The 16,381-nt window shown below is 44.3% G+C and overlaps 1 protein-coding gene across 9 annotated transcripts in view; it reads right to left on the reverse strand.

Annotated features, from left to right (window-relative positions):
- The window catches only part of LOC308608560 (steryl-sulfatase-like), a 171,738-nt gene that overhangs the window by 65,330 nt on the left and 90,027 nt on the right, over positions 1-16,381 (reverse strand). The window lies entirely within an intron of this gene.

The following is a 16,381-nucleotide window of genomic DNA, read 5'->3' on the forward strand; positions in this document are numbered from 1 at the left end:
AGGGGGACCCTGAGTGGAAGGGGAGAGGGCCATTCTTGCATTTAGTATAAATATGCACCTATGTAGAGAATTATTTTTCTATAATCTCTTTGGCATCCAGTAGACTGCCCATGACCGATACCAGCCAAGGTGCTAGGTGTCCAAGAAGACTGATGAGGTTTTATACACAAAAACCAACCCTGGAACATTTAGGGAAGCGTACCCAGCTGCACAAACTCCGAACCACGAAGACTTACCCTCCGGGAACAGAGGGGTGATCAATGTAGCACGGGCATGTGGGCTGGACATCCATCATTATTGCCCTGCACACACCCTGAGATGTGACGGACAGCCTGCTCTTTGGTGGTGGGGGAGGAACCCTTGCTCAGCCTTATCCTTCAAGAGAGCGCAGGAAAGGCCATCCTCCCTCGTTCAGAAGGCCCAGGTCTCTCTTCCTCTCTATGACCTTGAAAACTAAATGACGCTGGAGCAAGCTGGCGGGAGGGAGATGTCTCCCCGTAACTGCTTAGCTCCTTTTTTATTAGCTGGAGCACTTCAGTAAACAACGCTCTTGAAAATTTATTGCCACTTTCTCCCACGCTGTGTGAAAAGACAGAACTTTCAGCTGCTACGTGCCTTCCCTCTATTTGTTACAAATACAGAAGGCAGGTGTGCACCTTCCCGGCAACCTTCAATCACTCCAATCTCAGGATCAAAAAGATTTACATCCCGTCCACGCGTGAGTGAAACCTAGGCAAAAAGATGGCTATGGCGTTATTATTATTATTTTTTCTGTCTGCCACGGTCTTGCATACCATGTTCCTCTTCTCAAAGTTTGACCTTGATTATTCACCAAGTGTCCCCATTTGAGTCAGCATAGGGAATGATAAGAATGCAAATAGGGACGTCTGTGGATTCCTCCTGAGACCCCTCAGATGCTGGTGATTAGACTGAAGCATAAACCAGGTAGCAGTGTCAACAGTCACCCAGCCGGAGTCCCGTGTGACCACCGCTCTGTATGCACAGAGGTGGACACGCCTGGCTGTTCACTTCATCCATCCAGGCCTTTCACATCTATTCTGCCCACGTGACTCCAGGCACTAAAAATATAAAGCTAAGCTGGACCGGCTCCTGCCACCAGCAACTCACAGTTCAGACAAGACCATGAATAACTGGTCTCAGCTGCTTTAAGTTCCACGATGGAGCACATCAGAGGATGGATACAGAGAAGGAGAGTGAATCTCAACCTGGTAGGGGTCGGAACTCACTCCTGGAGAGACAGAGAGATTCCAGAAGTTCCTGCCGTGCGCCAGTGTATGTGAACGCTTTCCATAAATGCATCGGCGTCTGAGCCATGGTCCCCTGGATGCTATTCAGATACAGGAGTGGACAATGGCAGAGACGTAACCTGTGTACTTACCTGGTGAGCTTTTAAAAGCACACTTTCTATGGCATGTGGCCCCAAACGATTCACTGAACACTTCAGGATACATTTTTTAAAACAAAAGCCCCACTATATGGATTTTTACCGCTAACTGAAAGATACCACTGACTTCCGGGGAAGATGGCGGAAGAGTAAGACGCGGAGATCACCTTCCTCCCCACAGATACACCAGAAATACAGCTACACGTGGAACCACTCCTACAGAACACCTACTGAACGCTGGCAGAAGACCTCAGACCTCCCAAAAGGCAAGAAACTCCCCACGTACCTGGGTAGGGAAAAGCGGAGAGATTCCCGCACAGAGGGTCGGTGCCGACCGGCACTCACCAGCCCGAGAGGCTTGTCTGCTCGGCCCCCGGGGCGGGCAGGGCTGGGAGCTGAGGCTTGGGCTTCAGTCGGAGCGCAGGGAGAGGACTGGGGCTGGCGGCGTGAACACAGCCTGAAGGGGCTAATGCGCCACAGCTAGCCGGGAGGGAGTCTGGGAAAAAGTCTGGACCTGCCGAAGAGGCAAGAGACTTTTTCTTCCCTCTCTGTTTCCTGGTGCGCGAGGAGAGGGGATTCAGAGCGCTGCTTAAAGGAGCTGCAGAGACGGGCGCGAGCCGCGGTTGAAAGGGCGGAGCCCAGAGACGGGCGTGGGACGCTGGGGCTGCTGCTGCCGCCACCAAGAAGCCTGGGTGCAAGCGCAGGTCACTGTCCACGCCCCCCTTCCGGGAGCCTGTGCAGCCCGTCACTGCCCGGGTCCCGGGATCCAGGGACCGCTTCCTTGGGAGAACGCACGGCGCGCCTCGGGCTGGTGCAACGTCACGCCGGCGCAACGTCACGCCGGCGTCTGACGCGGCAGGCTCGCCCCGCCTCCGTGCCCCTCCCTCCCCCGAAGCGGCTGCTCCTTTAACCCTGTCCTGTCTGAGCGAAGAACAGACGTCCTCCGGCGACCTACACGCAGAGGCAGGGCCCAATCCAAAGCTGAGACCCGGGAGCTGTGAGAACAAAGAAGAGAAAGGGAAATCTCTCCCAGCAGCCTAAGAAGCAGCGGATTAAAGCTCCACAATCAACTTGATGTACCCTGCATCTGTGGAATACATGAATAGACAACGAATCACCCCAAATTGAGGAGCAAGGAGTCAGTGCTGTGCCTCTGAGGTGGGAGAGCCAACTTCAGGACACTGGTCCACAAGAGACCTCCCAGATCCACATAATATCAAACGGCGAAAATCTTCCAGAGATCTCCATCTCAACACCAGCACCCAGCTTCACTCAACGACCAGCAAGCTACAGTGCTGGACACCCTATGCCAAACAACTAGCAAGACAAGAACACAACGCCACCCATTAGCAGAGAGGCTGCCTAAAAACATAAAAAGTCCACAGACACCCCAAAACACACCACCAGGGCCTCCCTGGTGGCGCAGTGGTTGAGAGTCCGCCTGCCGATGCAGGGGATACGGGTTCGTGCCCCGGTCCGGGAGGATCCCATATGCCGCGGAGCGGCTGGGCCCGTGAGCCATGGCCACTGAGCCTGCGCATCCGGAGCCTGTGCTCCGCAACGGGAGAGGCCACAACAGTGAGAGGCCCGCATACCGCAAAAAAAAAAAACAAACACACCACCAGACGTGGACCTGCCCACCAGAAAGACAAGATCCAGCCTCATCCACCAGAACACAGGCACTAGTCCCCTCCACCAGGAAGCCTACACAACCCACTGAACCAACCTTAGCCACTGCGGACAGACACCAAAAACATCAGGAACTACAGACCTGCAGCCTGCAAAAAGGAGACCCCAAACACAGTAAGATAAGCAAAATGACAAGACAGAAAAACACACAGCAGGAGAAGGAGCAAGATAAAAACCCACCAGACCTAACAAATGAAGAGGAAATAGGCAGTCTATCTGAAAAAGAATTCAGAATAATGATAGTAAAGATGATCCAAAATCTTGGAAATAGAATAGACAAAATGCAAGAAACAGTTAACAAGGACCTAGAAGAACTAAAGATGAATCAAGCAACGATTAAAAACACAATAAATGAAATGAAAAATACTCTAGGAAGGATCAATAGCAGAATAACTGAGGCAGAAGAACGGATAAGTGACGTGGAAGATAAAATAGTGGAAATAACTACTGCAGAGCAGAAGAAAGAAAAAAGAATGAAAAGAACTGAGGACAGTCTCAGAGACCTCTGGGACAACATTAAATGCACCAACATTCGAATTATAGGGGTTGCAGAAGAAGAAGAGAAAAAGAAAGGGACTGAGAAGATATTTGAAGAGATTATAGTTGAAAACTTCCCTAATATGGGAAAGGAAATAGTCAGTCAAGTCCAGGAGGGACAGAGAGTCCCATACAGGATAAATCCAAGGAGAAATAGGCCAAGACACATATTAATCAAACTGTCAAAAATTAAATACAAAGAAAACATATTAAAAGCAGCAAGGGGAAAACAACAAATAACACACAAGGGAATCCCCATCAGGTTAACAGCTGATCTTTCAGCAGAAACTCTGCAAGCCAGAAGGGACTGGCAGGACATATTTAAAGTGATGAAGGAGAAAAACCTGCAACCTAGATTACTCTACCCAGCAAGGATCTCATTCAGATTTGATGGAGAAATTAAAACATTTACAGACAAGCAAAAGCTGAGAGAGTTCAGCACCACCAAACCAGCTTTACAACAAATGCTAAAGGAACTTCTCTAGGCAAGAAACACAACAGAAGGAAAAGACCTACAATAACGAGCCCAAAACAATTAAGAAAATAGGAATAGGAAAATACATATCAATAATTACCTTAACTGTAAATGGACTAAATGCTCCCACCAAAAGACACAGATTGGCTGAATGGATACAAAAACAAGACCCATATATATGCTGTCTACAAGAGACCCACTTCAGACCTAGAGACACATACAGACTGAAAGTAAGGGGATGGAAAAAGATATTCCATGCAAATGGAAACCAAAAGAAAGCTGGAGTAGCCATTCTCATATCAGACAAAATAGACTTTAAAATAAAGACTACTAGAAGAGACAAGGACACTACATAATGATCAAGGGATCGATCCAAGAAGAAGATATAACAATTGTAAATATTTATGCACCCAACATAGGAGCACCTCAATACATAAGGCAAATACTAACAGCCATAAAAGGGGAAATCGACAGTAACACATTCATAGTAGGGGACGTTAACACCCCACTTTCACCAATGGACAGATCATCCAAAATGATAATAAATAAGGAAACACAAACTTTAAATGATACATTAAAAAAGATGGGCTTAATTGATATTTATAGGACATTCCATCCAAAAACAACAGAATACACATTTTTCTCAAGTGTTCATGGAACATTCTCCAGGATAGATCATATCTTGGGTCACAAATCAAGCCTTGGTAAATTTAAGAAAATTGAAATTGTATCAAGTATCTTTTCTGACCACAGTGCTATGAGACTAGATATCAATTACAGGAAAAGATCTGTAAAAAATACAAACACATGGAGGCTAAACAATACACTACTTAATAACAAAGTGATCACTGAAGAAATCAAAGGGGAAATTTAAAAATACCTAGAAACAAATGACAATGGAGACACGACAACCCAAAACCTATGGGATGCAGCAAAAGCAGTTCTAAGAGGGAAGTTTATAGCAATACAATCCCACCTTAAGAAACAGGAAACATCTCCAATAAACCACCTAACCTTGCACCTAAAGCAATTAGAGAAAGAAGAACAAAAACACCCCAAAGTTAGCAGAAGAAATCATAAAAATCAGATCAGAAATAAATGAAAAAGAAATGAAGGAAATGATAGCAAAGATCAATAAAACTAAAAGCTGGTTCTTTGAGAAGATAAACAAAATTGATAAACCATTAGCCAGACTCAGCAAGAAAAAAAGGGAGAAGACTCAGATCAACAGAATTAGAAATGAAAAAGGAGAAGTAACAACTGACACTGCAGAAATACAAAAGATCATGAGAGATTACTACAAGAAACTCTATGCCAATAAAATGGACAACCTGGAAGAAATGGACAAATTCTTAGAAATGCACAACCTGCCAAGACTGAATCAGGAAGAAATAGAAAATATGAACGGACCAATCACAAGCACTGAAATTGAAACTGTGGTAAAAAATCTCCCAACAAACAAAAGCCTAGGACCAGATGGCTTCACAGGCGAATTCTATCAAACATTTAGAGAAGAGCTAACATCTATCCTTCTCAAACTCTTCCAAAATATAGCAGAGGGAGAAACACTCCCAAACTCATTCTATGAGGCCACCATCACCTTGATACCAGACAAGGATGTCACAAAGAAAGAAAACTACAGGCCAATATCACTGATGAACATAGATGCAAAAATCCTCAACAAAATACTAGCAAACAAAATCCAACAGCACATTAAAAGGATCATACACCATGATCAAGTGGGGTTTATTCCAAGAATGCAAGGATTCTTCAATATACACAAATCAATCAATGTGATACACCATATTAACAAATTGAAGGAGAAAAACCATATGATAATCTCAATAGATGCAGAGAAAGCTTTCGACAAAATTCAACACCCATTTATGATAAAAACCCTGCAGAAAGTAGGCATAGAGGGAACTTTCCTCAACATCATAAAGGCCATATATGACAAACCCACAGCCAACATTGTCCTCAATGGTGAAAAACTGAAACCATTTCCACTAAGATCAGGAACAAGACAAGGTTGCCCACTCTCACCACTCTTATTCAACATAGTTTTGGAAGTTTTAGCCACAGCAATCAGAGAAGAAAAGGAAATAAAAGGAATCCAAATTGGAAAAGAAGAAGTAAAGCTGTCACTGTTTGCAGATGACATGATACTATACACAGAGAATCCTAAAGATGCTACCAGAAAACTACTAGAGCTAATCAATGAATTTGGTAAAGTAGCAGGATACAAGATTAATGCACAGAAATCTCTGGCATTCCTATACACTAATGATGAAAAATCTGAAAGTGAAATCAAGAAAACACTCCCATTTACCATTGCAACAAAAAGAATAAAATATCTAGGAATAAACCTACCTAAGGAGACAAAAGACCTGTATGCAGAAAATTATAAGACACTGATGAAAGAAATTAAAGATGATGCAAATAGATGGAGAGATATACCATGTTCTTGGATTGGAAGAATCAACATTGTGAAAATGACTCTACTACCCAAAGCAATCTACAGATTCAATGCAATCCCTATCAAACTACCACTGGCATTTTTCACAGAACCAGAACAAAAAATTTCACAGTTTGTATGAAACACAAAAGACCCCGAATAGCCAAAGCAATCTTGAGAACGAAAAATGGACCTGGAGGAATCAGGCTCCCTGACTTCAGAATATACTACAAAGCTACAGTAATCAAGACAGAATGGTATTGGCACAAAAACAGAAAGATAGGTCAATGGAACAGGATAGAAAGCCCAGAGATAAACCCACGGACATATGGTCACCTTATCTTTGATAAAGGAGGCAGGAATGTATAGTGGAGAAAGGAGAGTCTCTTCAATAAGTGGTGCTGGAAAAACTGGATAGGGACATGTAAAAGTATGAGATTAGATCACTCCCTAACACCATACACAAAAATAAGCTCAAAGTGGATTAAAGACCTAAATGTAAGGCCAGAAACTATCAAACTCTTAGAGGAAAACATAGGCAAAACACTCTATGACATAAATCACAGCAAGATCCTTTTTGACCCACCTCCTAGAGAAATGGAAATAAAGACAAAAATAAACACATGGGACCTAATGAAACTTAAAAGCTTTTGCACAGCAAAGGAAACCATAAACAAGACCAAAAGACAACCCTCAGAATGGGAGAAGATATTTGCAAAGGAAGCAACTGACAAAGGATTAATCTCCAAAATTTATAAGCAGCTCATGAAGCTCAATAACAAAAAAACAAACAACCCAATCCAAAAATGGGCAGAAGACCTAAATAGACATTTCTCCAAAGAAGATATACAGACTGCCAACAAACACATGAAAGGATGCTCAACATCTTTAATCATTAGAGAAATGCAAATCAAAACTACAATGAGATATCATCTCACACCAGTCAGAATGGCCATCATCCAAAAATCTAGAAACAATAAATGCTGGAGTGCTTCCCTGGTGGTGCAGTGGTTGAGAGTCTGCCTGTTGATGCAGGAGACATGGGTTCGTTCCCCGGTTTGGGAAGAACCCACATGCCACGGAGCGGCTGGGCCCGTGAGCCATGGCCGCTGAACCTGCGCGTCCGGAGCCTGTGCTCCGCAATGGGAGAGGCCACAACAGTGAGAGGCCTGTGTACCGCAAAAAAAAAAAAAAAAAAAAAAAAAAATGCTGGAGAGGGTGTGGAAAAAAGGGAAAACTCTTGCACTGCTGGTGGGAATGTGAATTGGTACGGCCACTATGGAGAACAGTATGGAGGTTCCTTAAAAAACTACAAATAGAACTACCATATGACCCAGCAATCCCACTACTGGGCATATACCCTGAGAAAACCATAATTCAAAAAGAGTCATGTACCAAAATGTTCATAGCAGCCCTATATACAATAGCCCGGAGATGGAAACAACCTAAGTGTCCATCATCGGATGAATGGATAAAGAAGATGTGGCACATATATACAATGGAATATTACTCAGCCATAAAAAGAAACGAAATTGAGCTATTTGTAATGAGGTGGATGGACCTAGAGTCTGTCATACAGAGTGAAGTAAGTCAGAAAGAGAAAGACAAATACTGTATGCTAACACATATATATGGAATTTAAGAAAAAAAAATGTCATGAAGAACATAGGGGTAAGACAGGAATAAAGACACAGACCTACTAGAGAATGGACTTGAGGATATGGGGAGGGGGAAGGGTAAGCTGTGACAAAGCAAAAGAGAGGCATGGACATATATACACTACCAAAGGTAACGTAGATAGCTAGTGGGAAGCAGCCGCATAGCACAGGGAGATCAGCTCGGTGCTTTGTGACTGCCTGGACTGGTGGGATAGGGAGGGTGGGTGGGAGACGCAAGAGGGAGGGGATATGGGAACATACGTATATGTATAACTGATTAATTTTGTTATAAAGCAGTAAATTCAAAAAAAAGAAAAGAAAGATACCACTAATAGGATGACAATTAGTTGTGAGGGGGGAAAAAGTGGGAACAATTTTAACTTTCTACTTCTTTATATTTTCATGCTGCTTTGATTTTTTAAAGTAGCACATGCTATTTTCAAAACCACAGAAAAACAAAGATATTTCTTAAATATAAAAACGAAGACCGGAAAACCATGAAAGCCACCTTTCCCCCACAAAAACAGAGGGAAAAGAAATAGATGCCCAGGTCTGAAAGTCGGTTTGTGTAACGAGATTTAAGATGCTGCCCTGAGTTTCGTCCTGCTGGCGTCCCTCCAGCTATGACAAGCACCACTGCTTCCCCACAAGCACCCTAGCTTCCCCACAATGGCCTCGTCTGTGAAGCTTCACGACGGGCTCTCTTTGTGAGACGATCCTTCACAGACAGCCTTGCCTGTGACTCTGTGTGGCTCGTATAGATTATATGGCTTTGTACCCACAATGGGATACAGTGAGGATGCCCGACAAGAGACACCATCCGTAATCGGGCTCAACTGTCCACGCACAGGAACTTCAATCAAAGAGCTTGAGGTCAACCACACGCCCCAGTCCGGAACAGGTGGTGGGAAGATTCTTTGATGCTTCCAGTTTTAAATTACCTGGCGTTCATTCGTTAAGTATCCTAACCCAGAGGTATTGAACATCTGTAGGAAAAAAAGTCAAATTTCTTTATGCTTCAGGAAGTAGGAAAGAAGTAACAATGGAAATCGTTGTAATAGGAGATTTGACACGAGGGAAGAGGATGGATTTCCAAACTCCTTCTGTTTCTGCTTCTGCTGCTTCTCCAGTTTCTGCTGCTTCTTCTGTTTCTGCTTCTTTTCCTCCTTCTGCTTCTGTTTCTGTTTCTTGTCTTCTTCCTCCTCACCGCCCCCCTCCTTCAAGTCTATGCATGCCCCCTTTGGTCCCCGGCAAAGAGGACAGGCTCACGACAAACTGACAAGAGGCCCTGTCCACTCTCAGCTTTCTAGACGGAGCCCCCTTCCTCTCTGGAGAAGGCCCCCCACCCAGTTAAGTGGACACAAGGATCCTCGTAGACTCTGGGGACAATGCAGGTGGGCGATGAGTGGGGACTGCCTCGCCAAAGGGTTCATCGTGACTTGTCCTGGAAGCAGGTAGAGGAAGTATGGCTGAGTAATCATGCCAAGTGCTCAGGAGTACCGTAAAAGGATGGGGGTACAACAGCATGGGGGTGTGCCCCCTTGAATGGACCCTCCAAGGGAAACAAACAAGACTGCCTGTGTTACCCCATCCCAGGAAATCTGCCCTGTCTGGGATACCTCTGTCAGTAGGTGGATGCCCGATATAAAGATAGGTCACCTATTCTACAGGTTCCCTCCCAGCCTGGACCCACGAAAGAAGCACATGCAGGATGTGAGCAGCCCACCCTCATGCTTTGCCAGAAGGAACCAGGGAAGTGAGTATAATGGGGATCCCTTCTAAGACGTGGAGCACACAGCAATTCGCTCAACATCAGGACCGAACGCTAAAAAACAGGCCAATATTTTTAAAAGTCGAGAAATTTCCAACTTAAAAAAATTCCCCAAGGGCTTCCCTGGTGGCGCAGTGGTCGAGAGTCCGCCTGCCAATGCAGGGGACACGGGTTCGTGCCCCAGTCCGGGAAGATCCCACATGCCGCAGAGCGGCTGGGCCTGTGAGGCATGGCCGCTGAGCCTGCGCGTCCGGAGCCTGTGCTCCGCAACGGGAGAGGCCACAACAGTGAGAGGCCTGCGTACCGGAAAAAAAAAAAAAAACCAACCCCGAAACAATCCCCTGCACACACGCAAATCGGTATTTCTGATTTCTCTGGAACGTTGGGATGCTGGGAGTACCACCCACACTCCTTTGGGGCAGTAGTTAGCAGGAGCCCTCAGGAGCCAGCCATCCGAATGGGCTGCACCAAATCCAGCTCCCTCAGGCCCCAAGCCTCATCCCGCCCATCACGCATTTCCTTGCCAGCCTGGGCCTCTGCATATTTGCGCCTTAATGCCTGATGTACCAAAGCTCACACCTCCTGATTCCCATTTGGGTCATAATCCTGGGGCACCAAAGAGATCTGGGGGTTTGATGAAAAAGGGAAGGTCCGAGCGCGCTTTATCCAGACCCCATTCAGGTAGGAATGCCGTGGGCCTGGACCCAGGATGACTGAAGACAAGCATCCTCCAGCACTGCATTCTGCTTGCAGCCTGCTCAGCCTGGAAGGAGGGGTGCATCCAAAGAACCACTCCCCATTCCTAAATTCATGTCCTGTTGCCCAAAGAAAGTTAGAAAACGAGACAAGGGACTTCCCTGGTCGTCCAGGGGTTAAAACTCCATGTTCCCAATGCAGGGGGCCCAGGATTGATCCCTGGTCACGGCACTAGATCCCACAGACAGGCCGCAACTAAGAGCCCACATGCTGCAACTAAGACCTGGTGCAGCCTAATAAATAAATAAATATTAAAAAAAAAAAAGGAAACCAATCAAGTAGCATTTGCCCTTTTTGAACAAGACAATTCTTTGATTATTTAACCTTTCCACTTTTGAACGTGTCTGTATGCGTGTGTCTCCCTGTGTGTTGCCCTTAATCTTTCATCTGATTTACTTTTCTCACCATGAACTAAAGTCCATGTCACCCCATTCTTTTCTGGCTTAAACTCTTATTTAAACTAATAAAATGGTCCCTTTGCTCCAAAGAAGCTCTGTGTCCAATCACAGCTATTCATCACGGCCACTGAGACCGCAGCCCAGGGGGCAAGTGAAAGGCTAGGCTGGAGGTGCCCTGTAAATGCATCTCGGGACCCTGAGTGTGCGAAACGCTGACGGCACCAGGACAGGATGAAAGGTCAGATATCCGATGATACATTTATCAGCTGTCACAGGTCTGAGGGCGATACCATGACACAAGCGATGCTTGTACAAAGGCGTATTTATTTACTATGAAACTGCAGACTACAGAAAAGGTTTCGGGGGGGGCGGTTCTTCCCCATGACTCCCCACCAAGGGCAGGACATTTCCCTGTGGATGTTACTGCCCGCAGTCACTCATACACCCCATAACTCTGATGTCACGTGGCTTCCCTGGGGGGAGAGGTCAGGGATCAGGGTTTGGTAAAGTTAGAAAAAGGGGATCTTACAACTCTGGGGAATCCGATGAAAAGTAGAACTCTATGTCATTTCCAGCTTTTGGACTTGTTTTCTGGTAGACGCTAAAGGACACTTTCATGAAGCACAAGAAATATCTGAAAATGAGCTTACCCTGAAAATGGTTAGCATTGATTTCACTTTTGATTATAGGCTTTAAAGCTACAAACACACACACACACACACACACGTGTGTGTGTGTCTGTGTGTCTGTGTGTAATGTCAATGCAACTTCCATAAACCAGGACCTGGAGAACAGAATACTCCTGATAGATTTCATATGCATTTATGAATCCAGTAACTGGATACCCTAAACTATACAAATTATGTGGGTTTGTATAAAGTCATCATTTTGGAATATTTCTTCACAGTGAGGGTGTCTTTACTGGCAGAGAAACACACAGTGGTTCCTTTCAACTGAAATGCTTTTTCTAGCGATGAAACGCCGGTTTCAGGTGACTTTAGGGAGGGAAGGGGCCAACACATCTGGCTCTTGCCGTGGCAGAAATCACCCGGGTTCGCCTCTCTCTATGAAGCATGATGGGAAACGTGAATCTCTTTCCACCCGCTGGCATCACACCTTTTTCAATGCAGTTCAACTTGAACTAAAAAACTACCTTGGGAACAAAATTAACTTGCTAAATTCACCTGTCACCACGTAGCCTATATCTTTTCGGAATACTCAGCCACTTCTCCCTCGCCACGGTAAGGACTGTACTACGAACATGAGTTTATCTAAGAATTCCCAGGTGTGTTCTTCTTTGGGGGCATGGGACCTGGACGCTTCCATTTGGAGAAGGGGTACTGAATTTCCTAGTCTTATTCCAAATGATCCACACTTGAACCCTACTGGTAAGTCTGCAGAGTAGATGTGGAAGCAAAGAAGGCAGCGAGCTCGTTATGGTCCACTCAGGAGAGCCCTCACAGAGAGTTAGATATGGGTTCTAACCCCCTATCTACTATTCCCTGTGGGGCTTTTGCTGCCACTCCAAAGTTCTGAGCCTCAAATTCCTCCACAAGAAGACATCACTTTACCCATCTTCCAGGATCCTTTTGTAGCACGTAAGAGGTGAGGGGTATGAAACGTGACCAAGAATATGTGTATATCCACAGTGCCTGGCATATATCTAACCAGTATCTGCTAAAACTTGAACACACCCCTAGCTGGGCACCCAAGCTGGATCTGTTTTACAAAGCATGGATGAGAGTCATGACCAGGGAGAAAGCTGGAATGACTGAAGGGCCCTTCATTCAGGGCATATATAAGGAGGATTAAGTATCTCTAAGAAATCTACAGGTCATTCCTTCCTGTCAGAGCAACAAGGATTTCTTGCTAATTAAAGTGTGTCTAGGATGACCTGTCTCGAATTACTGTACAGCTTAGAACATATGTTGAGCTAATTATCTAGGCCTCTAATAGTAGAAGCATCTTCCCAAGATAAGTTCTATCCCTAAAAGAGTAAATTAGGGTGAGGGATCGTGGAGTGCATAGTTATATATTCCACACCGTCACTCTCCTCAACTTGGAAACACCTGCTTGTAATCCCGGGGCACATACCTGAATTTGACTAAGCAGACTTCATGTGAGACAATCACAAACCAATAAAGCATCATCCCCTTATGCCCCTGTCATCTGTATCTTCACATCACAAGTTAGTATCTCGAGAACAAACGTCTGAGGATAAATCATTTCATCCACAAGGCTCAGAGAGAGAATATAAATTTTAGAAATGAGAGTTTAAATCATTTTCCACATCACCTTTGACAAATGAACTCAGGGAGAGCTGTGTACCCCCAAACTGGTTTTTATAGCAATACACTGAAATAAAGCACTGGTTTTAATCGGAAAATTTTGATTCAAGAGCATCTGAATACATTTCACAAACACCGTTATTGCTTGGATGAGGTTTTCCTTCTTCTGCTTCTGAGTAGCCCTGAATCTATGTCTCACAGAGGTGGTAAGCCCTGCCTAAGTTACTCAGGATTTTCCGGTCAAAGAGATACACATTTAAATGTCTTCAGATCCCTGAAAAATATTTTTATAAATATGACAGTGTCACAGTCTGTTATGATTCTTTGGTACCATATTAAGGCAATTCTCTCTAGATTCCCGAAAATAACAATTCAGCAGATCAGATATCTCCTGTAACACAGGAAGACTGTGTTACCCAAGGATGGTTTTACCTAGATGTTTAAAATCTTTGAATCTTCAGATAATGTATATGAGAAATTTTTTTTGTGAATGACATCATGGTACACACATGGTAGTATTGTCACTAATCCTGACCAATGTATGCATTGCTCCAATGTGGGCAATAGTCGTTTATATTAGAATCACCTACTTAAAGACTAAACCCTTTTCAAATAATTCAATAAGCATAACCTCCCACTATGGTGTTGCTAGAGCATCCTAACTATCTAGTTCTGGAAGAAAACTGCAGAAACTCCAATATAATCCAGATAAACTGGTTGGACCGCTAAGTATTCGAGAAATGCAAATCAAAACTACAAGGATATCACCTCACACGGGTCAGAATGGCCATCATCAAAAAGTCTACAAACAATAAATGCTGGAGAGGGTGTGGAGAAGAGGGAACCCTCCTACACTGTTGGTAGTAGTGCGAGTTGATGCAGCCACTATGGAAAACAGTATGGAGGTTCCTTAAAAAGCTAAAAATAGAGTTACCATATGACCCAGCAATCCCACTACTGGGCATATATCCAGAAAAAATGAAACCTCTAATTTGAAAAGAAACATGCACCGCAATGTTCACTGCAGCACTATTTACAACAGCCAAGACATGGAAGCAATCTAAGTGTCCATCAATAGATGAATGGATAAAGAAGATGTGGTATAAATATACAATGGAATATTACTCAGCCATGAAAAAGAATGACATAATGCCATTTGCAGCACCATGGATAGACCTAGAGATCCTCATACTAAGTGAAGTGAGTCAGACAGTGTAAGACAAATACCATATGATATCACTTCTATGTGGAATCTAAAAAAGTGATACAAATGCACTTATTTGCAAAACAGAAATAGACTCATAGACATAGAAGACTTAGGGTTACCAAAGGGGAAAGGTGGGGAGGGATAAATTAGGAGTTTGCAATTAACAGACACACACTACTATACATAAAACAAATAAACAACAAGGACCTACTGCAGAGCACAGGGAACTCTACTCAGTATTTTGTGATAACTTATAATGGAGAAGTATATATAATAGAGTATATATACTAGAGTATATATAATAGAGTATATATAATAGAATCACTTTGCTGTACACCTGAAAGTAACACAACATTGTAAATAAACTATACTTCAATAAAAAAATAAATGAAATTAAACAAAGATAAACTGGTTAAAGTTCAATACCCTTAGGCTAATCAAATTTGTTTCAATCCTGTCCCAAAGTCATACGCCAAGGAACCCATTAAAATTCCTCCTAATCATATGAATATTCATATATCCTATAGATTCAATCATCTGTGTCCAAGTACCACATGCTGTCAAAATGTGACTCACCCTGGAAGCTGAGGATCACTCCTGAAGCCTGTGATTTTATAAGGAGCATTGTATTCTTCACCCCCTCCCCACAGGTCTCTGAGGGATTGCTAGTCAATGGACAGGGACAGGAGAGGGTTTCGCTGCTTCAGCAAGTTTGCCAAACAGCAGACGGTTGTATTCTGGCTTAAACGGGTAGGTCTGCCATCCACAAAGCACCGCTGTACCTCGGAATGGCCGTTCTCTTACTTGTAAAATACTGTAAGGCTAACCCATGAGGTGAAAGCTTTGTCTACCATGCAGACTGGGACCCACTGTTGAGTCATGACATTAATTTCGTGTCACAACCAGATAATGTGTTAAAAAATAAAACAGAAGGGAATCAGGTAGGAAGTATCAGAAGCGATCACTCTATGAAGAAATAAATCCTTTCTGGAAACTTTTGCTTCAGTTAAACATCTGTGTATGACATCTCATTGGATGACGGTATAAAATGTATGTCTTACGAAGTTCAAAAGCTTCTGCATTAGATCATGTTAGCACCGCCTTCTAGAAAAATCTAGGCAGCTTAGTGATGGTGCCGTTCTCTAACAGCAAAAACCCACAGATGCTCTAGTATTTCTCAGTGTTGTACAGGAGTTTAGAACTCTAGGGGAGCTTGTTAACAGGGAGATGCAAAGTCTTACCTTAGAACTACTCTCCGTAGGAATTTCTCAAGCTAAGACAGGCAACCTTCAGATTCAACCAGCACCCCAGCACCTCCCTACACAAAGTCTGAGGACTTACAATTCTCCACCTACGGTCAAGAGCTTTTCCCCTCTTCCCTTCTTGGTCTACCTGTGGGAAGTTCCAGCGATCTAATTTTCTATGCCACCACATACTGAGCTATCACAGGCAATCCCACAAGAGACAGATCTGCACCAAGCGCCACGCCCACGATGCAGGTGTCCGTTCCCGTGATGCCCGCCTCTGGCTGTGCGGGCCGACGGGTAGGCTGGCCGTGAGCACTGATAGCTCAACAGCATCTCCAGGTTCAAAATCACGGACACAGATGCTCACCAGCGTGATGGCCAGCTGAACATCTTCCCCTTTCTCTTAAGAATCGAATTATCAATATGTCCTTCACCACGCCATGTTGCCAGCTTCCTCCACTCTCTGGTGCCTGAACAGACCTGATCTCATGGGCA

Source organism: Mesoplodon bidens (genome assembly GCF_964165515.1).
Source record: "Mesoplodon bidens genome assembly, chromosome: X".
Classification (NCBI taxonomy): Eukaryota; Metazoa; Chordata; class Mammalia; order Artiodactyla; family Ziphiidae; genus Mesoplodon; species Mesoplodon bidens.